Here is a 23,478-nt window from a genome sequence, read left to right as displayed (position 1 = left end):
CACCGCTGCAGCCAAAATATCGAGACCCGAGCAGCATTAAGAAGCTGACGCTGAACCCGTGAAGAATGAATACTTGCTCCACTTGTAATTTTAGGTATTTTAAAGCATTTGGAATCCACATTCCTGAAAGTTGAAAACCACTTTAAAAAGAAAATAAAAACTTTAACTATGCTATATAAAAAAAAGTCTATATTCACCTCTTCAATCCCCCACCAATCCAGCGCAAATACTCTAAAGGTCCATGATAGCATTTGTTGATAAGAAACCAGCATGTTACCACTGCAGCCAATCAGTGAACACAGAGGTTTCGTACTATTTTGCAGACATCACCACTCAGCTCTGAGTCATGAGGTCCGTAGGTATGGCATAAGACTTCACTGATTGGCTCCTGCGGTCACATGCTGGCAGGTTATGAAACAAAGAGCATCTGTGGTGGTGCAGCAGGGAATTTCAGAAGATAGTATTGTTTTTTTTATAATATTTGAGGCACCATTTCTTTCTCTTTAATGGAAAACTCAAGTCAACACTTATTTTGTTATGTCTTAATTGATGAAACTGAGGGGTGGTGGGTGACACAGGGATATAATCTATAGAGGAATTCCCCCCTGGAGTGTTACTTTATAGAGATTGTCTCATAATCAGTCTTCAGGAGCGCACCGCTCCCCAGCCTCCTAGCATCCTGCTTGCTGATGGAACAGTGCGCTCTTACTTGATTGACAGCTCAGACTGTTGCGCTATTAACCGGAACTGTGCACTTTTCCATGCTGCTATATAAAGCCGCTTAGTCTCTGCAGCCTTGGAAGAGTGTAGTTGCACTCAACTGGCCAGATTGGGAGCTAACAGTGTGACAAAGACAGCTTCAAAGCAGCACTTACAAGCTCCACTGAATAGAGCTTGTCTGCAATACTCATGCTTGGCCACTCCTGCTGGACTGTAGAGGTAGCTGGTAACCTGGTAAACTAGCTGTAACTAATACAATTAAAAATCACTATGTTCTTGAGAAAGGAGAAGATTTTTAATAATACAAGCACTTTGAAATTTTACACAATTAAGTTGATGAGAACCATTTAAAGGGGTTATCTGGGACTTTAACATTGATAGCATATCCCTAGGATAGGTCGTCAATGTCTGAACAGCGGCACCCCCGCCGATCAGCTGTTCCGGGTGTCGGCGGCAGTCGGAACTGTTCAGTTTCGGAGCTGTACAGCTCCGTTGACTGTATAGTGGCCGCGGCTGAGTACTGCACATTCGCCACTTATTCAAATCAATAGGGGGCAGATGTGCAGTACCCGGCCATGGCCACTATTCCGTCGACAGAGCTGTGCAGCTCCGTAACTGAACAGTTCCGGCTGCCATCGGGAACAGCTGATCAGAGGGGGTGCACCGCCGTTCAGACATTGACAACCTATCCTAAGGATTTGCAATCAATGTTAAAGTCCTGGACAACCCCTTTAATGATGAAAATGCATGGATTAGTAATCAGTAGAAGTCTAGATAACATTTTCCTTTCTAATTCGTTTCTAGAACTCTGGATTAAAATAATGAAAAGAACAAAACCCATCTTTCTAACGCTGAAATATGGAGTCCTGCTGCCTTCTCTCAACCTGGATGCATCACTCCACCCTCCGAGCTTCGCCCTGTATTCTTTTGGACCAATATATTAAAGTGCTACAAGTCACAAGACAGCTCCACTCCGGAGAACTAGCGTCACAAACCAGTGTGCCTAAGTGCTGAACTCAGCAGTAACACATGTCCAAGGTCACAATGTGTGACCCCTGAGCTTAGTCCGGTCAAACTTTACAAGACTCCTCATTGCCTCTAGGCCATCAGTTAGTTACTTTATGATCTTGTAGCTTCAAATGTCACTTTTCTTCCCTTTTTATGTCCTGCTTAAGCTTTCAGCAGTATTGAATTTCCGGCAGTCTGATTTTAAAATTGCAACAGTGTAAAAGCCAATAATAAATGGTAATTGTGTCCATATTTGCTGGTACAAACTGGACTTAGGTAGGAAAATCCTAGACGGCACTCCAGTAAGGAATGGTGAGGTGTCCGATTAGGCTTCCAACCCATGAATGATTGTAAGAGTATAATTCGGCACTCAGTAGGATCCGTTGCAATTCAACCATTCCGGAAAAACAGCTCATGACGTTACGGTCCAATACGGACCTTCATCAGATAATTGCTGGGGTGACGTAGTAAGATATGTGAGTTATGGATCCCACAGTATGGTGGCTGAGGTTGAATGGACAGCGTCAGCGGAGAAGTGGAGGATATCAGCGTTGGAGTATTGGGTCACGTCACCCCAGTAATTATAAGGCCCGTATGGAACTGAAACGTCATAAGCTGTTTTTCGGACTGGTTGAATTCTAAATAAATATCTCAAATATTGCCACACATCATACTGAGAGCTGATTTACACTCTTAGGCCATAACCCCACTATCAGTATTTGTTCAGTATTCGGTCAGTATTATTTCTCAGGAGTGGGAGCCAAAACCAGGAGTGGGTGATAAATGCAGAATTGGTGACTTGTTTCTATTATATCTTTTCTCTGATTGTTCGTTCCTCTTCTGGTTTTGGCTATCACTCCTGAGAAAAAATACTGACCGGATACTGACCAAATACTGATAGTTGGGCCATGTCCTTACTAATAAAGTGGACTTAGGCACAACATCCACAGTATATAGTACACATCAGTATACAGTCCTCTTACTGACTCAGCAAAGAAAAGCAACAATGTCACAGGATGTCCAAACCACCCAATCACTGGGGGTCTTTTTTAAATATTTTTTATGCTTTATAAATAAAAATAAAATAAAAAGAAAAACAGAAATATCTGTAATATTGTGTGTGTGTTTTATTCATTGAAATATTCATTATTCATCGTTTTAGCTTCGGGGAACATTTATTCAATTTAGTTCATTTTCCAAAAAGCCTCTGTGGCACCCCAGGGGTCTGGTTCCCACAGTAATAGCAATATTACGTCTGTGAGCAGGTGGGAGGTTTCCTGGTCAGACATCCTATGCATGCCACACCTCCTGCCCAGTCCTGGGAGGGGAAGAACTTCCCCTATATAAAGCTGGGGCTGAGGCAGGGTTAGGGAGTAGAGTGAGAGAACACAGACAGAGACACAGTCTGGTCTGAAGTGGAGCAGCTTTAGGAACAAGAAAGATCAGGAGCTCTGTGGGAGCTGTGCTAAAAAGAGATCAGGGGCTGGAAGCTGTAGAGCTCGCCCTGATTGAAGAGTTCTTACCGGACCCGGGGTCCGAGGCTGTGGGGACTAATCCTTACCCAGCAGCAGAAACCGCCCGGCAGGGGATTTCAGGTCCTCTGGCCAAGAAACCCGAAGGCACGGTCACACGCAAGGGACCAGCACCGCGACGTGGAGCGGAAGTTACCAAAAGGCCCCGAGTCACCGGCCATACGGGTGAGCACCACACGGTACACTCAGGGACGTGGGCTACTTTTACCCGCCTCTAGCAAGGTAGCCAGAAGAGTACGATTAGTTGGGGAGGCCTACAACTCCGCCTGGCCAGGGGAGATCCCATCAGCTCACGGACTGACCAGGCCCCAATCGCTAGCCAGTACTCCGGGAGGGTCTACCTTGTCACCAGTAAAGACCCAAAACTACACCGCACCGTCTCTGAGTGGTTCCTGCTACCCCCCCTTCAAACACGTCGGCTGCCCTGAGGCCATACCCCTCCCGTTGGGGGTTATACCATCCCCGCTGCACAACCGTATCACCGGCCTCAGCGGTCTGCCCTGCAGCGGCGGTCTCATGACCGCATTCAACGGGTGGCGTAGTCGAACATTCTAAACATCTACTGCTAAATACTGCCGCTCAGTTTGACTCCCTGGGCACGGACCGGGTCACCGCCACGAGGACTACTACCCCCAACAGATCCGGCTCCGGGTATTCCCCGCGTGTGCAACGCTGCACCACAGCACAGGCCCAGGGGCACGTCACCTCTATAAAAGAAGAAAGCTAGAAGCTGATTGGTTGTTTAACTCAATCGATCTGACAGATATTTATAACCTATTAGTACTGTCGATTAGGCTCTGCTGTTTCCCAATGACTTCCAAAGTTAAGGCCTAAGTGATAGTTTATACTATGCAATGCACAGTGTTAGGCCGCCACTCTTCGGCAATGCACTTACCGGCCTGCAGTCGTTGCTAGCTTCTTTACACAGGCCCAGCTGGCTTCAGACGCACCCTCAACGACCTGTAATATGTAAGCTGCCACTATTCATACCAGCGCGATTCCTAGTTACACAGGATGATGAGCAGCTGACAATGATGATTTTTTTGTGCAGCAGAAAAGATCATTTCACCCGACGAACAAGCATTTTGCTCATTCATCAGATGATTGGCAGCCTGTTTAGGCAGCACAATTATTAGGAACGCTCGTTCACAATAATTGCACAGTGTAAATGGCCCTTTAAGCATTAGATAGGTTATGAATGTTTGAGTTGTGGGGGTATGACTTAGGGGATCGTTGTTGACTAACACAACACAAGGGTCATGGTGCTCCTGTAAGTATTCTAAATACTTCATATTTAACAGATGAATTTTATGAAGGCCTCCATACACATTAGACTAATTTCTGCTCAACCTGATGATATAAACAGGTTCAGCAGACACTCTACTATGTGTAGGCTACCGAATAAACAGGTTCAGCAGACACTCTACTATGTGTAGGCTACCGAATAAACAGGTTCAGCAGACACTCTACTATGTGTAGACTACCGATGTCATCTGCCGATTTTTTTGGTCTTCGGGAGATAAGAGAGATCTCGCATGGAGACAGCGGCACTCGGGACTGTGAGCGCTCTTCTATATGGGTGAGTCGGCGAGATAGCTGCCGGCCAAATGATAGGTCTAACCTTTGCTACAATGTAATAGCTAGGACAAAACCCTTTTACACTTAGCCCCTATTGACTCTGCGCTTGCGCAGCATGTCCAGGGGTTTCCTTCTGAATTTCTAAAAAAACAGGAATCAGACAGATTCCCGGATGAAGCTATTTACTGCAAAACACAGTAAAGTTCAAATGGACTTCATAAGTGCTTTTTGTTAGTGACATCTGTCTTTTCAGATGGGCACAGAAGCGTTCTTTCAAAGAACACATGGAGTCCCTTTGAAATCCGTTAGTGCCATTGCAGTCTGTGGCTCCATCCGGGCTTCTGTCTGAATTCTATTTTTCGGAGATTCAAATGAACCCAGGGACCTATTGCATTAACATAGTGTGAACCAAGCCTTAGAGAACTGACGCTGACAATGAACTGGATATGTGGCGCCCCTGAGGGTTCAGTCGCCACAGAGGTACTGCACCTCACCCAGAGGTGTGGCATCTTCTTCTCTCAGGTAAGGATGGAGTACTGCCCGGGACCCCAACGCCTGCACTCAACACTACACTACTCCAGGCCTGCTGGAAGGGCATTATGCACTTCTTCTGCTGCCCTGTCCCTGGCTGGAGTGGGGGGAACCAAAAGTGAGGGGGAACCAGTAGTGGGTGTGGGTGGAGGACGTCGATCAGGGGAGCACTTGAATAGGAGGTGTATATAAATGGGAGCCATCTTAGATTAGCAGGTCAGTGAGTAGTAAGTCAGAGGAGGAGAAGTGAAAGGAGCAGGGGCTCTTCAGGAGCTCTGCTCTTGTGGCAGGCTTGGCCTGTCTTGCCCAAGACTGAGAGAGGAGTGGGAGCTAGGGAGGAAGGCTCCAGTAACAGAAGGGATCCCAGGGGGTATGGTGAGTGCAGGACGGCACCCGTACGCCCGAATCTGCCAGGCGTCAGAGGGATCAGGCCGCAAGAAGGGAACCGGTCCCTGGACTAGCCGAGCTACTTCAGTCGGCTGGAAAACCGGAGGCTTCTGCACTTTCAGGGTGCAGTTGCCACATTCACACCTAAGCTGCCGAAAAGGGCACCAAACCAGGTACGGGAACTTCAAGTTGCCCAGAGGGATCTCAAGGTACCCGACCGGGACTTTGTGTGGCGGGGCGCAGGGCAGGAGGGAGAGACCCAGCGCGGGAAGTCGGCTAAGAAAGGAACATACAGAAAGGGGGTCCCGTTAAGTGCTCTTGAAATACTTGTGAGAGTGCTGAACCCCTGCCTGGTAAACGCAGCGCGACGTGGGAGACTGTCAGCTGTATGGTGCTACCTGAGGAACCTAAACAACTGTGAGTAAACTCGGATGACTGCACCCCACCGTTTCTGTCAGTTATTTCTACCACTCTATCACTCCTGCACTACAACACCCAGCATCACCATCTGTACCTACACTGCCCTGGAGCTGTGCTCTGCCTGTGGAGAGCCGCACCAACCCAGCTGCCCCAGAGGTCTGCAGCAGCACCGGTACCCATTACCGGGAACCACAGGTGGCGTCACGAGACAAAACTGTTATTCATCCCTTCAAGTAACAAACCCCTTTTAAAGAGTGACCCCAGGGTACGGGCCCGGGAGCCGACCGCCGTGACATCCCATGAAGGTAAAGGCCCGGGTACCGAGTCCCCCCATATCCCCCTGGGCGAGTGAGATACTATCCTAATAATTAGAGGAAACAAAGCATACAAAAAACGTACTCAACATAGAAGCTTGAAAATTTCAATACAGGCGGTAGATCTGTTGCAGAATTTAACTAGATAAATATACTCCTAAATGATTGGACAACTCTCTTATGTCCATGAGGACAGTGCTGCTTCTCACTGGTATCTACGGAAAATCCTCTCCCTAACATATTTGGAGGTCATTCCTCCTAGCCCCGGCCCTATTCTCGGCAGCTCTGCCTTTACTAACCAGACCCTGCGCTCAATAGCAAAGCCTCTCCTTATCCAAGCCCTGACCATTAGGGACCTGTCTTAAAAAGCTCAGTTTTTCCTTGTACTTTGGGGCCCCCAGCGTCTACAGCAGGAGCTACACTAATAGCATTAAAACATTTGAAACAAATAAAAACATATATTTGGTATTGCTGCGTTTGTAAAACTCCGATCTATCAAAGTATTAAGTAAATTATCCGATCGGTAAACGCCGGAACAAGAAAAAAGATCAAAACGCCAGATGTACTCTGTGTATATATATTGTGTGTGTATGAGTATGTGCTCGATGTGTAACATACAGTGTTTGTGTCACTTATGGTGTGTATGTAGCATCCACATTTATAAATCCCGGCAGCACAGACGAGAGTTCATAGGTTTAAACATGACAGCAATTGCCCAACGAATGAGCAAAATTCCACTCATTCATAAAATGATTGGATTGTTTATGGTGGAACAAAAATCATAGTTCTCGGCAGCACATCGCCCTGTGCAAACTGCAGATGTGCTGCTGATAACATGATACTGTATGGGACAGATTGATCTATTAGTGATTGTTCTGTCCCCATCATTCTTCCTCAGATGGTGTAAAGAGGTTGGGAAACAAGCACCGAATTACTTCAATATTGTCGATCGCGCTTGTTTAAAGGCCTAAACTGAGCGCATGTAAATGAAACCTAAATGTTTCTGTGTGATGCATTGTGACAAATTGAGGCCCCACTTTAAATTTTTGCCCAGTGCCCCACTTTATCTAAAACCGGCTCTGTCTAGAGCCATTACCACATTATCTCTTCCAGAGGCGGCATAATGCTGAGCTCTCAGGTCACACCTCAGGGTTCCAGATAACCGGGTCTCTGCTTCAACCTTTCTTTAGTTCCCACATAACTGGCATTTATCAAAGCCCTGACAACATTCAGACATTAAAATTCAGTTTGACCTTCACACAGCTCATTCCTCCCTGGCTCCCTCCATGCCGACATATCTCAACAGTTAAAATTTACCACCCTTTATGAGCTAAGGGTGCTTTCACACCGCTTGTTGGTCCCTTCGGGACTTACGTCCGAACCCCCGGCAAAACGGGATTCAGACATATGCGCCGAAGGGACCGTAAACTATAATGGTGCCCAAAGAGCGAACGTGCTCAATGTCGTGCATAATTTTCGGGTGTGTACGTCTAGTGGAGGCGGACACTCCGACGTAGTAGACTCCCATGGGTGGGTGTCTCAATTGGGGTCCTCTCCTGCTCTGTCCTTATTTCCATTGATGTAGAATCATAGAATCATAGAATGTTGTATGACACATGGTAAGGATTTAATACTGGACAGGTTAGGACCGTCCCGATGGGTACACCTTGTGGCAGTGGGATGGCTTTTATGCTTTTTTGTTCAAAATAGCAGTAACTAAGTATCCTGTGTTATTTACATGTACTAATACTATTTACTTGCTTTAGGGTATATGCTCATTTTTTTTGTTTTTTTCCTTGGGTTTGTCTGTGCAATGGCCACAATGTGAACTTGCTCCTACACTTTGCCAACTTATAGTCCAGCTCATATATTTGGTTTTGCAATAGCTCCTTCTTCCGCCATTACTGGTGCTGCACATATATAGGGGTCCGATTGATCAAATTATTACTGTCAATTGTGCTCCTCAGTAGGCAGAAGCGCTGAGGTACTGCTGAGTGAGTGCAGAGAATGGTGGACATGCTCAAAGATTTCCTATTGAGCCCGTACACTTCTCTGTGAACCGCCTGCTGCCTAGCGAAATTCAGAGCTGGACCCTACCGATTCACAGCACTTTTATCAAAGTCAGAAAATAGAAAAAACTCCTCCAAAGCCAATTCAGCAGATCACCAAGGCACACAGTACACGTAGCAGAGGACCCTGCAAACCACCATCCCTCTCAGCTGTCTTCTCCAGCCTGGGTCTCACAAGTGGTCACAGCATTAACTTATCATCCTTTCCTCTGACAATTGGGCTCTGTTCACTGAAGCTACTTAACCCCTTCAGGACCAAGACACTTTGTTCATAATGTACGTTAATGACCAATCCTCATTTTACAATTTGGCCAGCGTCACTTTATGTGGTAATAACTCTGGAACGCTTCCACACATCCCAGTGATTCTCCGAGATTGTTTTTTTCATGACACATTGTACTTCATGTTAGTGGTAAATTTTGGTCGTTATTATTTGTGTTTATTTATGAAAATATCAAAAATGTTACAAAAAAATTGAAAATTTTTCAATTTTCTAATTTTTGATTTTTATGCCCATAATTAAATCACACAAAATAGTGAATGTATAACATTTACCACATATCTACTTTTCATCAGCATCAATTTTGAAACATACTTTTTTTTAGTTAGGAAGTTAGAAGGGTTAAAAGATGTTCAGCAATTTCTCGTTTTTCCAACAAAATTTACAGAAACAATTTTTTTAGGGATCATATCACATTTGAAGTGTCTTTGAGGGGCCTATATGACAGAAAATAACCAAAAGTGACAACAGGTTAAAAACTGCACCCCTCAACGTACTCAAAACCACATTCAAGATGTTTATTAACCTTTTAGGTGCTTCACATGAATTAAAGCAATGTGGAAGGAAAAAACGTACATTTTCATTTTCCCATAAAAAATGTTGCTTTAGCGCCAATTTTTTAATTTTCACAAGGGTAGCCAGCCGATACTCCATATGTTGTGGAAAACTACTATTTGGACGGACGGCAGAGCTCAGAAGGGAAGGAGCACCATTTGACTTTTGGAGAACAAAATTTAGTTAAATAGATAGCAGAAGCCATGTCATGTTTGCAGAGTCCCTGATGTACCTAAACAGTGGAAACCTCCCACAAGTGACCCCATTTTGGAAACTAAACCCCTCAGGGAACTTATCTAGAAGTGTGGTGAGCACCCTGAACCCACAGGAGCTTCATAGAATTTTAAAATATTAAGCAGTGAAAGTGAAAAAATACATTTTCCTCATAAAAATGTTGCTTTAGCCCCATATTTTCCATTTTCACAAGGGTAGCAGGAGAAAATGGACTGTACAATTTGTTGTACAATTTCTCCTGAGTACACTGATACCCCATATGTGGGGAAAAACTACTGTTTGGGCGCACGGCAGGGCACGAAAGGGAAGAAGCGCCATTTGACTTTTGGAGTGCAAACTTGTCTGGAATAGATAACGGACGCCATATTGTGTTTGCAAGACCTTGAAGTGCCTAAACAGTGGAAACTCGCACAAGTGACCCCACTTTGGAAATTAGACCCCTCAAAGAATTTATCTTGAGGTGTGGTGAGTATCTTGAAACCACAGGAGCTTCATAGAATTTTAAAACATTGAACTGTGAAAATTAGAAATGACTTTTTTCCCCAAAAATGTTGTTTTACTGGAGAAAATGGACCACATAATTTGCTGTGAAATTTCTCCTGAGTACAGGGATGCCCCATATGTGCTCAGAAACTCTTGTTTGGGCAAACAGCAGGTCTTGGAAGAAAGGAGTGACGCGCCCCCTGGGCTGTGGGGTACTCGGCAGCCGGGCCTCTGGTTGCTGGGGGATATCACGGTGGCTGGCCCGGTCCGTGACCCAGGGCGGTCAGTGAAAAGGGGGATAGATATGGGGGATTTGGACAGTTCGTGACGCCACCTGTGGAATGCGGCTAAGGGGTGCCGCCGCTGCGGAGCAGTCCTCTGGAGCTGAAGTTACGGCAGCAGGGATGGTGTGGCTCTCCACAGGTAGAGCTAGCTCCAGGGCAGCGTGGGGTGTAATGGATGGTGGTGCAGGGGAGAGATGGCAGGACGGTCCCGGATGAAAGACGGACACTCATGTGACACCCCAGGGGTCTGGTTGCCTCAGTGATAGAGATATTATGTCTGAGAGCAGGTGGGAGGTCCTTTGGTCAGGGATCCTGTGCATGCCACACCTCCTGCCCAGTCTTGGGAGGGGAAGAACTTCCCCTGTAAAAACCCGGGGCTGAGGCAGGGTGAGTCAGACAAGGAGAGTGGAGAAGAGAAGCAGCATAGGAAACAGCAGAGTTACAAGGAGTCAGGGGCTGGCAGCTACAGAGCTCGCCCTGACTAAGAAGATTCTTTACCGGACCCGGAGTCCGAGGCTGTGGGGACTAAATCCTACCCAGCAGCAGAATCCGTCGGGCAGGGGATTTCAGGTCCTCTGGCCCAGAAGCCTGAAGGCACGGTCACACGCGTGGGACCAGCACCGCCATCGTGGAGCGGAAGCCATTAGAAGGCCCCGAGTCACCGGCCATACGGGTGAGCACCACACGGTACACTCAGGGACGTGGGCTACTTACATCAGCTTCTAGCAAGGTAGCCAGAAGAGTACAGTCAGTTTGGGAGGCCTACAACTACGCCTGGCCAGGGGAGATCCCATCTGCTCAAAGACTGACCAGGCCCCGTTTGCTAGCAAGTACTCCGGGAGGGTCTGTCGTTGTTACCAGTAAAGACCCTGAACTACACCGTACCGTCTCTGAGTGGTTCCTGCTACCCCCATCATCCACGTCGGCTGCCCTGAGGCCATACCCCTCCCGTTGGGGGTTATACTATCACGCTGCACAATCCTACCACCGGCCTCAGCGGTCTGCCCTGCAGCAGCAGCTTCCTGGCTGCACTCAACGGGTGGCGTAGTCATCAACTATTTACTACTAATAGACTGCCGTCTAGTTTGACTCCCTGGGCACGGACCGGGTCACCGCCACGAGATTACAACCCTCCACGGATCCGGCTCCGGGTAAGCTCCCGCGTGCGCACCGCAGCGCGACACAGGCCCAGGGGCGCGTCAACTTTGGCGTAGTCGGCAGGATTTCGTGCCCGCAACCACCGGGTACTGCGTGCCTGAAAAGCAAAGACTGTTCAAACTTACCAGTGGTGAAGGTTTCCCGCCATCCGGCGCCATCTTCTACCTTCTTCCCGCCATCCGCGAAGTTTTCCCGCCATCTGGCGCCATCTTCGACCTTCTTCCCGCCATCCGTGGAGTTTTCCCGCCATTGGACGCCATCTTGAGGACGCCGCGCGGGAAGAAGAGGGGCGTGGACTCCGAAAGCGCGCGAGAACTGAAGCCCCGCCTCACGTCCGGACGTTGCGTAAGGTCCTGGAAGGAGCCCAGCAGACGCCGACGTCACAGGAGCGCGACGGAAGGTCCTCAACCCTGACGATCCACTGCGGAGCCGCGGCCTACGGAAGAGGATCATCGCAAGGTAGGCCACGGTCCACTAGGGGGGAGGAAGATGTCGGATACGGAGGAGAGCTTCACTGCCTCAACCCCCGCCAGCGCTACCGCTGCTGCAGTTATGCCCTTCACCATGCCCTATATCCCGGGAGCAGCTTGGCTACCCCAGTACTCAGGGGAGTCACATACCCTGCATGACTTTAGAGAAAAGCTGGATAGCCTCTTCCAGGTGTACCCCCTCACAGAAGAGCAAAAAGTGAGCATCCTGGTGGCCCAACTAACCGGGGCAGCCAAAAGGGAAGTAAAATCCTGGCCACCTGGGAGGAAGACTGTCGCAGGGATACTAACCCGGCTGAAGGACACCTTTGATACCCGCACCTCAGCCGAGATTAAGCTTAGATTCTACGGGTGCAAGCAGCGAGCGCATGAGAGTATAAGGGACTATGCACTAAACCTACAAGAGGCCCTGAGGGCCATAAAGCAGACCGACCCTGATGGGGTGGGAAACGAGGACAGGCTGTTGACTGAACAATTTATAGAGGGTTTATATTGCAATGCCCACCGAACCCAGTTGCGGGCAATGGCCTTACAGGATCCCCATCTGGACTTTGCACAGTTCAAGGACAGAGCCATCCGGGTGCTCCGAGAACCGGCACCAGGTGGCGTTGTGACCCACAGACGCCCCACTACCACTTACTACCAGGAGGCGGCGCCCTTGTCAGCAGGGCCTGTGGGAGCTGATGCGCAGGCTTTGGACAATGACCCGGCTCCAGACCTACACCATCAGGTCCAAGAGCTAGCTAAGAGCGTTGCTGCGCTAACCCGAACTGTGCAGTCTTTACAGGTTTCCACCCCAGGGAAGATCCAGCTGGCATCCGGACCGGAGGACATCCCGTGGCGTCGACCAAGGAGGACCCCACCGGCCAGAGGAAGACCCAGTGACCGATACAGTGAGGACGGACGACCCATCTGCCGCCGCTGCAATCAACCCGGACATATGGCAAGGTACTGTTCTTTAAACGGGCACAACCTGGGGTAGAGGGCCAACCCCCAGGAAAAAGATCACCAGGCCCATCGAACTGGCGCGACAGATATGTGGGAGGACGTCCAGTCTTGCCTGTGGTACTGGATGGCATTCCCATGAGTGCCCTACTGGACACCGGGTCACAGGTCACCACCATCCCGTACGTGCTCTTCAAGCAGTACTGGAATGACTCGGATATTACCCGCTACCCCGACGACGACTTGAGTATCATCGCCAGCAATGGTCAGCCCGTGCCACAGATCGGATTTAAAGAGGTGACCATCAAAATTGGTAGAGTCGAACTGGCCGCACAGGGACTGATCATTGTAGATATCGATAAACATGAGAGTCACCCAAAAATAACTCTAGGAACTAATGTAATTGAAAATTGTCTTGCAGAGGTGATTTTCCTTTTACAGCAGGTTGCCAAGAATGCCAGCTCCGGCGAGCAGCGGGTGCTCCAGAAAGAGATCCGGGCACTGATGCAACGGCAACAAGTGGAACTCTCCGGCGGTGAGATTGGTAGCGTAAGAATGTGTGACCCTTTTCCTATTGCCATGCCCCCAAAAAGTGAAATGATGATTTGGTGCCGGGCAGCTATTGGTCTGAGAGGTAGAGATTACCAGGCAATGGTAGAACCAGTTTACTCAGACAGTAGGCCCACCATTTTGACAGCACGGGGGGTGGTCAATGTACGCCATGGGAGGGTGCCCATTCGCATAATAAATATCGGGGAGAGGGAAGTGTACCTGCCCCGGTATGCCACGCTAGCCAAATTATATACCACTAATCAAAGTTCTATACAATCTGTGGAACCCTTGCCTCCATCTCACCCGGAGGAAGGTAACGGCTCTAAGAAAGACATGGAGGACTGGTGTCAGCAACTACATTTGGGTACTGACTCCACTCCCTCACATCAGAAACAAGGAGTCTATCGGGTGGTTCAAGAGTATGAGAGAGTGTTTAGTAAACACCCGTTAGACTTCGGGCGAGTCAAGGGGGTAGAACATCGCATCCCCACGGGAGATCATCCTCCCATAAAAGAGAGGTATCGACCCGTACCCCCTGCACATTACCAACACGCCAAGGGGATGCTTAGAGATATGAAGGAGGCTGGGGTAATCCGGGATAGTTGTAGCCCCTGGGCAGCCCCATTAGTTTTAGTCAAAAAGAAAGACAACACCATGAGGATGTGTGTAGATTACCGGAAAATCAACCGTATCACACACAAGGATGCGTACCCCTTACCAAGGATAGAGGAGTCATTGGCTGCTTTAAGATCTGCTAACTTCTTCTCTACCTTGGATCTCACTAGCGGGTACTGGCAGGTTCCTGTAGCAGAGGCGGACCGGGAGAAGACCGCATTCACCACCCCGATGGGACTTAGCGAGTTCACCTGCATGCCGTTCGGACTCTGCAACGCACCAGGAACCTTCCAACGCCTAATGGAGTGTTGTCTGGGCCACAGAAACTTCGAGACGGTCCTGTTGTACTTGGACGATGTCATCGTATATTCCAAGACGTATGAGGACCACCTGAAACACCTGGCGGAAGTGTTTGAGGCTCTGGCGAGTTACGGCCTAAAGGTGAAACCCTCCAAGTGTCACCTCCTGAAACCAAAGGTGCAGTACCTGGGACACGTGGTGAGCGCTGACGGAGTGGCTCCCGACCCCGATAAGATCACCGCAATTAAGGGATGGCCAAGCCCCTCCAGCGTAAAAGAAGTGCGGCAGTTCCTCGGGTTGGTAGGCTACTACCGAAGGTTTATTCCCGGTTTCACCAAAAAGGCAGCACCTATGCAGGACCTCCTGATAGGCCAGTCCCGGAAGGCCAAGAACCAGAAGCCGCCCTTCAAATGGGAAGAGCTGGAAGAAGAGTCCTTCCGCCAGCTGAAGATGGCCCTCACGGGGGACGAAATCCTGGCGTACCCGGATTATAGCCAGCCCTTTATCCTCTACACCGACGCCAGTAACATCGGGCTAGGAGCCGTACTGTCCCAGATCCAGCAGGGGAAGGAACGAGTAATCGCCTACGCCAGCCGAAAACTGCGACCCACCGAAAGGAACCCCGAGAATTACAGCTCATTTAAGTTAGAGTTCCTGGCCGTAGTATGGGCAATCACTGAGCGCTTTAAGCATTACCTCGCTTCTTCCCGGTTCACCGTGTACACGGATAACAACCCGCTGACACACCTGGACACGGCAAGACTCGGTGCCCTGGAGCAGAGGTGGATGGCCCGTCTGTCCAACTACGAGTTCACAATTAAATACCGGGCAGGACGCTCCAATACCAACGCGGACGCCCTGTCCAGGATGCCCAACCTGCCGGACGGAGGAGAAGATCCGGAGGGACTGGAAGAAGTTGAACTCCCTGCGTTCCACCGTCATGGGACTATTCAGTATTCCCACCGGGTAAGGAGTAAGCAGGCTGCTACGTTGAACCCCTTACCCCACTACAACTGGGCGGAAACGCAAGACAGCGACCCTGCCGTCCGACTGGTGAAGGAGATGCTGACTCGGCCGGAGGCTCGCCTTGAACCAGACGCTCCGGAGGAAGCCAAACAACTATGGGCAGAGAAGAGTCGACTGTTCCTTTACAAAGGGAAGTTGTGCCGCAGAATGGTTAACTCCCGGACGCATGAATTACTCTGGCAAGTAGTGGTGCCACGAAGAGACGCAGCCATGGTGATGGAGGCATACCACGACGGAGCTGGACACTTTGGGTGGAAAAAGCTGGAGTTCCTGCTGCGCGAGCGGTTCCACTGGGTAGGCATGAGGGGAACCATCGAGAAGTGGTGCAGAGATTGTGGCCCGTGCAACCTGAGAAGGAAGGACCGAGCCAGCCAGAAAACTCCCCTGCAGTCCATCGTCACCCGGCAACCGTTGGAACTGGTAGCCTTGGATCATGTAAAACTGACCCCAAGCAGAAGTGGCTACGTCTACGCGTTAACCATCGTGGATCATTACTCCCGGTTCTTGGTTGTCGTCCCCGTCAAGGACTTAACGGCTCAAACAGCAGCTAGAGCCTTCCAGCAGCACTTCTGCCGTCCACACGGGTACCCGGACCAAGTGCTGACGGACCAGGGACCTGCCTTTGAAGCGGAGGTCTTTCAGGAATTCTGCAATCTGTATGGCTGCCGGAAGATAAGGACGACACCCTACCATCCGCAGACTAATGGACTTTGTGAAAAAATGAACCAGGTGGTAATGGATCTTCTAAAAACGTTGCCCCTGGAAGAACGCAGTCTGTGGCCTGAAAAGTTGCCCGATCTGGTGGACCTATACAACCACATCCCGGTAGGTTCCACCAACTGTACCCCGGCTTACCTAATGAGGGCAAGACCTGGTAAGTTACCTGTTGACCTGGAAATGGGAGTCCTGACCCCCGAGGACACTTCACCAGAAACAGACTGGGACACAGAGAGGCAGCAGCAGTACCGGAGAGTACAGGAGAGCGTGGAGCGAAGTCTCTGTCAGGCTAGGGAAAGACAAGAGAAAACTTACAACCAGTATGCTCCCGCTGTTCCCCTGGTACCCGGAGAGCAGGTCTTGAAGAGGAAGAGACGGCTCCACAAGTTGGACGACCAGTGGGAGAAGGACCCGTACACCGTACTGCCCTCAAGCCACGAGAACCCGAAGGTCTGTACCATCAGTAAAGACGGAGGGGAAACCACAGCCATTGTATCCCGGGACCACCTGAAGAAGTGTCCCGAACAACTGAGGAACCCTGAAGAGGAACAAGAAGACCATCGACCCGTGGAAGAAAGGGAAGATATGGTTAGTACCGTGCTCGGGGACTTTCCTCAGTCTTGGACTCAAGTCAATGGTGCAGTTGTGGTACCCGTACTCACCTTCCTCCAACCATCATCCCAAGAACCTACGGAGCAACGGGTAGAGCTGGAAGAACAGCCGGTCCAGGAGGCAGAAGACTCCACACAAGCAGAACAGGAGAATCAACCCTCTGCTTATAGTGAGCCTGCCGTACCCCTAGTGAGACAAGGAGCCGGTAGACAGCTGCCCAGTTTACCCTTGACAGCTCCTACACCCTGTAGTTCAGGGCCAGACAGTCAGCTCCGTAGGTCCACTCGGGCCACTAGAGGCCAGTTACCCGCACGCTGGAGAATTTAAAGTGTATAAATTGTTTTATCTATGTTTTTCTGTGTCTTGTTGCTTGTGTATAATTTTGTGTTTCTAGTTATTTTTAGGAAACCTTGGTGGATTTACCGGGAATCCTTGTATATAGTTGGAGCGTAACCCAGGATGGACTAGAGACTGTTAAGGACTCGGGGTAGGACAGACCCCTACCTGGTTACGTCTCCCTGTGTTGGTGAAATGGACACCTTGCTTTCTTCAGAGACTGCACCCGGTTGCGGACACGCCGTAACCATCTTTATATGTTTTCTTATTGTATTATTAATGTTTTTGCCTTGTTATGTTTTTCTAAATGTGTTTAGTCCCGGAGTACTAAATTTCACTAGGGGGGAATGTGACACCCCAGGGGTCTGGTTGCCTCAGTGATAGAGATATTATGTCTGAGAGCAGGTGGGAGGTCCTTTGGTCAGGGATCCTGTGCATGCCACACCTCCTGCCCAGTCTTGGGAGGGGAAGAACTTCCCCTGTAAAAACCCGGGGCTGAGGCAGGGTGAGTCAGACAAGGAGAGTGGAGAAGAGAAGCAGCATAGGAAACAGCAGAGTTACAAGGAGTCAGGGGCTGGCAGCTACAGAGCTCGCCCTGACTAAGAAGATTCTTTACCGGACCCGGAGTCCGAGGCTGTGGGGACTAAATCCTACCCAGCAGCAGAATCCGTCGGGCAGGGGATTTCAGGTCCTCTGGCCCAGAAGCCTGAAGGCACGGTCACACGCGTGGGACCAGCACCGCCATCGTGGAGCGGAAGCCATTAGAAGGCCCCGAGTCACCGGCCATACGGGTGAGCACCACACGGTACACTCAGGGACGTGGGCTACTTACATCAGCTTCTAGCAAGGTAGCCAGAAGAGTACAGTCAGTTTGGGAGGCCTACAACTACGCCTGGCCAGGGGAGATCCCATCTGCTCAAAGACTGACCAGGCCCCGTTTGCTAGCAAGTACTCCGGGAGGGTCTGTCGTTGTTACCAGTAAAGACCCTGAACTACACCGTACCGTCTCTGAGTGGTTCCTGCTACCCCCATCATCCACGTCGGCTGCCCTGAGGCCATACCCCTCCCGTTGGGGGTTATACTATCACGCTGCACAATCCTACCACCGGCCTCAGCGGTCTGCCCTGCAGCAGCAGCTTCCTGGCTGCACTCAACGGGTGGCGTAGTCATCAACTATTTACTACTAATAGACTGCCGTCTAGTTTGACTCCCTGGGCACGGACCGGGTCACCGCCACGAGATTACAACCCTCCACGGATCCGGCTCCGGGTAAGCTCCCGCGTGCGCACCGCAGCGCGACACAGGCCCAGGGGCGCGTCACTCACACGGGGGTAAGCTTCAGTACCTTAACTGGTGATGCTGCAGGCACGGTCCAGGGTACTCCAGGTGAAGGGCGCACTTTTGGACTCTCCCCAGTGAGCGGGTATAGGGCCTCCTGATCCGTTGCTTTCTTCTCTAAGCTTCTGACCTGCCTGGAGCTAGGCCTAGCTTGGTCACTGTCTCTCTTAGCACCTGCTGACCTGGTGGTAGGGCCTTCTCTTTGGAGATCACTCTCCCTGGACGCTGGGACCTCTGTGACTCCTAGCCCTGGTACTGTAATCAGCGTTTGGTGAACCTGGGACCTGTAGCCCTTCAGGGGTTCCGGTGGTTCCTACTGGGTATAAGGAGTCCCTGTAGGTGCGGACCTGGTGTCAGGTATATATATCAGGGTGAGCCTGGTATGCTCCTCTGCCCCCTCGCTACTTCTTCCTTCTCCTCTCGCCTTCGGCCCACTCAAGGCCCTCACTAGGCTTTCACACGTGCTGTAGGCCTTGGCTCGCCTAAGCACTGCAGCCAGCTCGCTGCCTCTTCACTGCTCACTGAGCGTCAGCACGCTCTCTGCTCAACCCTGAGCTGTGTTCCTCTCTTTCTCTGAACACTAAACTAAAACTCAACTAAGCTGCCTGCCTCCACCCTCCCTTTATATATCCCTATCAGGGCTCCCTCTGCTGGTCTGAGGTGGTAGGGTGGAGGTGTGTGAATGTGTAAGGGCCTCTTGTGGAGAAGTCCATCCATGCACCCTTCTGGGTTCTGTGGCACCAATGCGTAGCAGGGTGCCACAGGAGCATTATTTGATTTTTGGAGTACAAAATTGTCTGGAATAGAATGCGGATGCCTTGTCGCATTTGGAGAGCCACCAAGGTTCCAGAACAGCAGAAATCCCCACAAGTGACCCAATTTTGGAAACTACATCTCTCGAAGATTTCCTCTAGGGTGTACTGAGCAAGAATTTTAGACCTACATGTATTTCACAGAATTGAATAACATTGGGCTGGCAAAATAAATTTTTTTCCACTAAAATGTTGTTTTAGCCCCAAGTTTTTAATTTTAAAAGGGATAATAGGAGAAAATGGACAACAAAATGTGTTATGCAATTTCTCTTGAGTACAGCAATGCCTCATATGTGGTCAAAAACTACTTTTTAGGCACAGTGCAAAGCTCAGAAGGGAAGAAGTGCCATATCGGAGTGCAGATTTGTCTGCAATGGTTTGCGGGTGCCATGTCACATATGACAGCAGAATCCCCTATATGTGACCCCATTTTACAAACTACACCTCCTAATGAAATCATCTAGGGGTGTAGTGAGCATATTGATACCAAATGGGTTTCACAAAATTTTATAACATTAACCGGTGAAGAAAAAAAAAATTACATTTGTACCACTATAATGTTGTTTTAGACCCAGCTTTTACATTTTCACAAAGGGAAATAGGTAGAAATGACCATATAATTTGTTGCACAATTTCTCGAGAACGTGGCAATACCCCATATGTAGTTGGCCACACGGCAAGACTAGGGAGGGAAGGAGCGCTATTTGACTCTTGGAAAACAAATTTTTGTAGAATAGTTTGTGGACTCCATATACAGAGCCCCTAAGTGCTAGAAGAGCAGAGTTCCCTCTCAAGTGACCCCATTTTGGAAATTACACCACTGTGGGAATTTATCTACAGGTGTAGTGACAATTTTGAGTCCATGGGTGTTTTCTAGAAACAAGTAGCAAAGGATGTTGCTGTGTGAAAATGCAAATATGCCATTGTATTGCCCAGTATGTTGTAGTGACCAGTACGTTGTAGTGACCAGTACGTTGTAGTGTCTGTACATTATTCCCAGTTCATGCTTCTGAAGACAAGCACCCAGTAAATGAAGTGAGCTCTCCGCGCTACAGTAATGCCAAACATGTGGAAGCTAACTGCAGTTTAGGAACTCTGGGGCTCTGGAGGAGAGGTATTTGGATTTGGGAGAGCAAATTTTGCTGAATTTCTTTTGGTGGGAGCCATGTCACTTTTCCAGAGCCTTTGTGCTACCAGTAATGTGGACACCTCCTATATTTCTGTCAAAAGATGACGAATCTGAGTGGGAACTTATTTTTTGTGGGTTGAGTAGAAGCTTTTATTGGTTGCATTTTGGGGGTACAGAACATTTTGGATCAGTTTACATTTATCCTGTGCTCTATGGTGAGCACTTACATCTGGGTTTCCATCTAAATATTCAAAATATGTGATTTGGATGAAACCCCCAAGAGATCCATTCACTAATGACGCAGCAGAGTTACTCTGGTCTCTGTGTGGCTTCTGGTTGGTGGTGTCCCTCTTTTTAAGAGGTGTACAAAACTGTGGGTGACAGTGCTTTTATGCATGCTTAAAAAGACGGGCACGTAACCAAAAGCGATGAACTGGCAAATAAGCTGGTGTGCACGCAGCGTTTTGCTTTTGGTTTCTTTTCAGTTTTTGCACCATATGCACCCTGTGGCTTCCCTTTTGTTTGAGCTGGACATTACGTTTATATAGCTCCCCAAGGCTGGGTGTTCATTAGTCGAGGCCTCGGTCCCTCTCAGCCCTTATTGACACATAAGTCATTAGACACATGGTAAGGTTTTAATATTAGAGGTTAGGACCATCCCGAATACGGTCACCATGAAGTGGTGGGATGGCTTTTATGTTTTTTTTAATCAAAGATATGTTAACCAAGTACTCTACATTATTTTCATGTACTATTGCTATTTATTTATTGCAAGGTATTTGCTCATTTTGCTTTTGTCTTGGGTTTAATCCTTCCACGTGGCAGAGTTCTCAGGCCTAACTTGCTCCAAAGCCAAATACAACTCCAATGGCACTGCATGTGGACCACCTGCATTCTCCGTTATTAGCACCTAACCTCCACTATTATCAACTCCTGACTGCTCCTCCTCGTAGCTTTCTGCCACAGTGTGGTTGACCTCAGTGTCAGTCTATTCCAGAGCCTACTCCATTGTCTGTATGTACCCCTGCCAATTACCACACAATCCCGCTGCCCTGGGAGGTGTTGGGTATATCCCAATTTCAACTGCATCTGTGCCCTCAGGATACAGATATAGTTGAAAATAATGAGACAAGGAGCCGACAGGTCCTCTAAGGACCTTCGGGTCACGTGATCAGGTTGTGTCACATGACCAGAAGGCCTGACATTCAGAAACCAGTTCTGTAATCCAGCAATTGCAAGCAGTCATGCGACAGGCAAGTGTGAGTATGGGACATCATACTCTGTAGGGGTGAGGGAGATTTGTGGGCACAATTCTGTGTAGGGGCACTGTGGGTCATCACACTATTTTAGGGAAACTTTGGGGGAATCATACTGTGTGAAAGTGACTGTGGAGGCTTAAACAGTGTGGGGAAACTGTGCCGAGCATTATTCTGTATAATCGGCACTGACTGGACATTATATTTTGTGAGGAGGACTGTGGGTGTATCATACTGTGTGAGGGAAACTTTGGGGGAATCTTACTGTGTGAGGATAACTTTGGGGGCATCACACTGTTTTAGAGGGACTTTAGGGGCATTATACTGTGTTGGGAAGCTCTGCGGGCATCATATTGTGTGTGTCATCGCACTGTTTCAGGATATCCTAGGGCTAGGGGCTCCTTTCCTATCTGTCAAGTTAGGGGGCGCCCTAGTCTATCCCTGATCCTCAGATTACTTCTGATGGTGAAGATGCCAGGGCCACATGCTTTGCTGAGCTCCTATATTAACCCTTATCTGTCTCCTCCCCCACTCAGGGATGTGGGGAGTAGAAGTTTATAAGAATACACTAACCAGACAAACAAGGGAAGACTGACAGGGATAAATGAAAATACCAATCATACAAATATGCACTCACAAACAACAGAGTCGAACACTGGGGAGTAGGAAGGAGAAACAAAATAGGAGAGGATGAGGATGTGCATACAAACACCAAGCAACAGTCTAACAACTCTCCAAACGCCACCTCCAGCAACCAACACCTCCAAATCCAGAACCAGGCAGTATAAACTAACACTGACGATCCCTGATTGCCAGAGGCGAGTATATATAGGAGAGGGGAGTGGCCAACACTGAACAGCTGAGACCATCAAAACAGGAAAGCTCCAGGAGCTCTCAACTGAAAAAATTAAAGCCTGCACTGTAGCAGAAATCTGCACTTTTTAATATGATAGTGAAGTGCATCTAATCAGTTCAAGAGTACGTGAAATCACACACTGCGGTCTTCTGGCCCCTCTCTGCTGTGGTAAACCTGTGACAGTGTGAGGTAGACTGTGGGAGTATCATACTGTGTGGGGGACTGTGGTGGGCATCATTCTGTGTAGGTGTGAACAGTGGGAGCAAGATGCTCTGTTGGGCAGATTGAAGGAGGATCACATTGTTTTTGAAAGGTTCGCTGTGGGGGGGCCAGTGGCGTACCGCCAATGGCGGCAGACCACACCACTGGTATTTGGGCCCATGAGCCGTTCAGCAGGGGAATGAAGAAGATAGGTGAGTATTGGGGGGGAGGGAGGTTGCAGCGGCGGAGGAGCAGTACACATGCAGTAGCGGCTGCTGCAGCTGCCATGTGTGCCCGTTGCTAAAGGGACATGAATATTCCCTCTTCTCCACTCCCATGGGCGTGGAGAAGAGGGAATATTCATTCTCTTTAGTAGCGGGCACAAAAGAGCGCTGAGCCGTGGCTCCTGCTGTCAGCGCCCGCTACTAAAGAGAATGCATATTTACTCTTCTCCACGCCCATAGTCCCGGCGTGGAGACGAGTGAATATGAAGGCAGCAGTAGCTCACCTCGGCATCTGAGAGCGCTCGCTGCTCAGATGCCGACATGAGCTGCTGGCAGACAGGACACAGCAGCACTGGAGCAGAGGTGAGGAAGGAAGATGAGTATAAGTGTTTATTTTTTTTAATGTGTAAAGTGATTGGGACACACATACCAGGATTGGGGAATGAGGGGGGCCATGCATACCAGGATTAGAGGATGAGGGGGCCACGAATACCAGGATTGGTGGATGAGGGGGGCCA

General features: G+C 49.2%; 2 protein-coding genes across 8 annotated transcripts in view; one reads left to right on the top strand and one right to left on the bottom strand.

Annotated features, from left to right (window-relative positions):
* Positions 1–2,840, top strand: part of LSP1 (lymphocyte specific protein 1) — a 116,959-nt gene extending 114,119 nt beyond the window's left edge. For both annotated transcript variants that reach the window (XM_073658751.1, XM_073658752.1), the window contains exon 13: positions 1,525–2,840. The gene's annotated coding sequence lies outside the window, so the exon portion shown is untranslated. The remainder of the gene's footprint in view (positions 1–1,524) is intronic.
* The window catches only part of PRR33 (proline rich 33), a 37,208-nt gene that overhangs the window by 6,225 nt on the left and 7,505 nt on the right, over positions 1–23,478 (bottom strand). The gene's annotated exons all lie outside the window — the stretch shown is intronic.

The sequence above is a fragment of the Phyllobates terribilis genome, unplaced genomic scaffold (assembly GCF_046119375.1).
Source record: "Phyllobates terribilis strain yellow unplaced genomic scaffold, ASM4611937v1 Scaffold_13__5_contigs__length_258822181, whole genome shotgun sequence".
Classification (NCBI taxonomy): Eukaryota; Metazoa; Chordata; class Amphibia; order Anura; family Dendrobatidae; genus Phyllobates; species Phyllobates terribilis.
The sequence above is the reverse complement of the archived record's forward strand: the minus strand, read 5'-3'. Positions and strand labels throughout refer to the sequence as shown.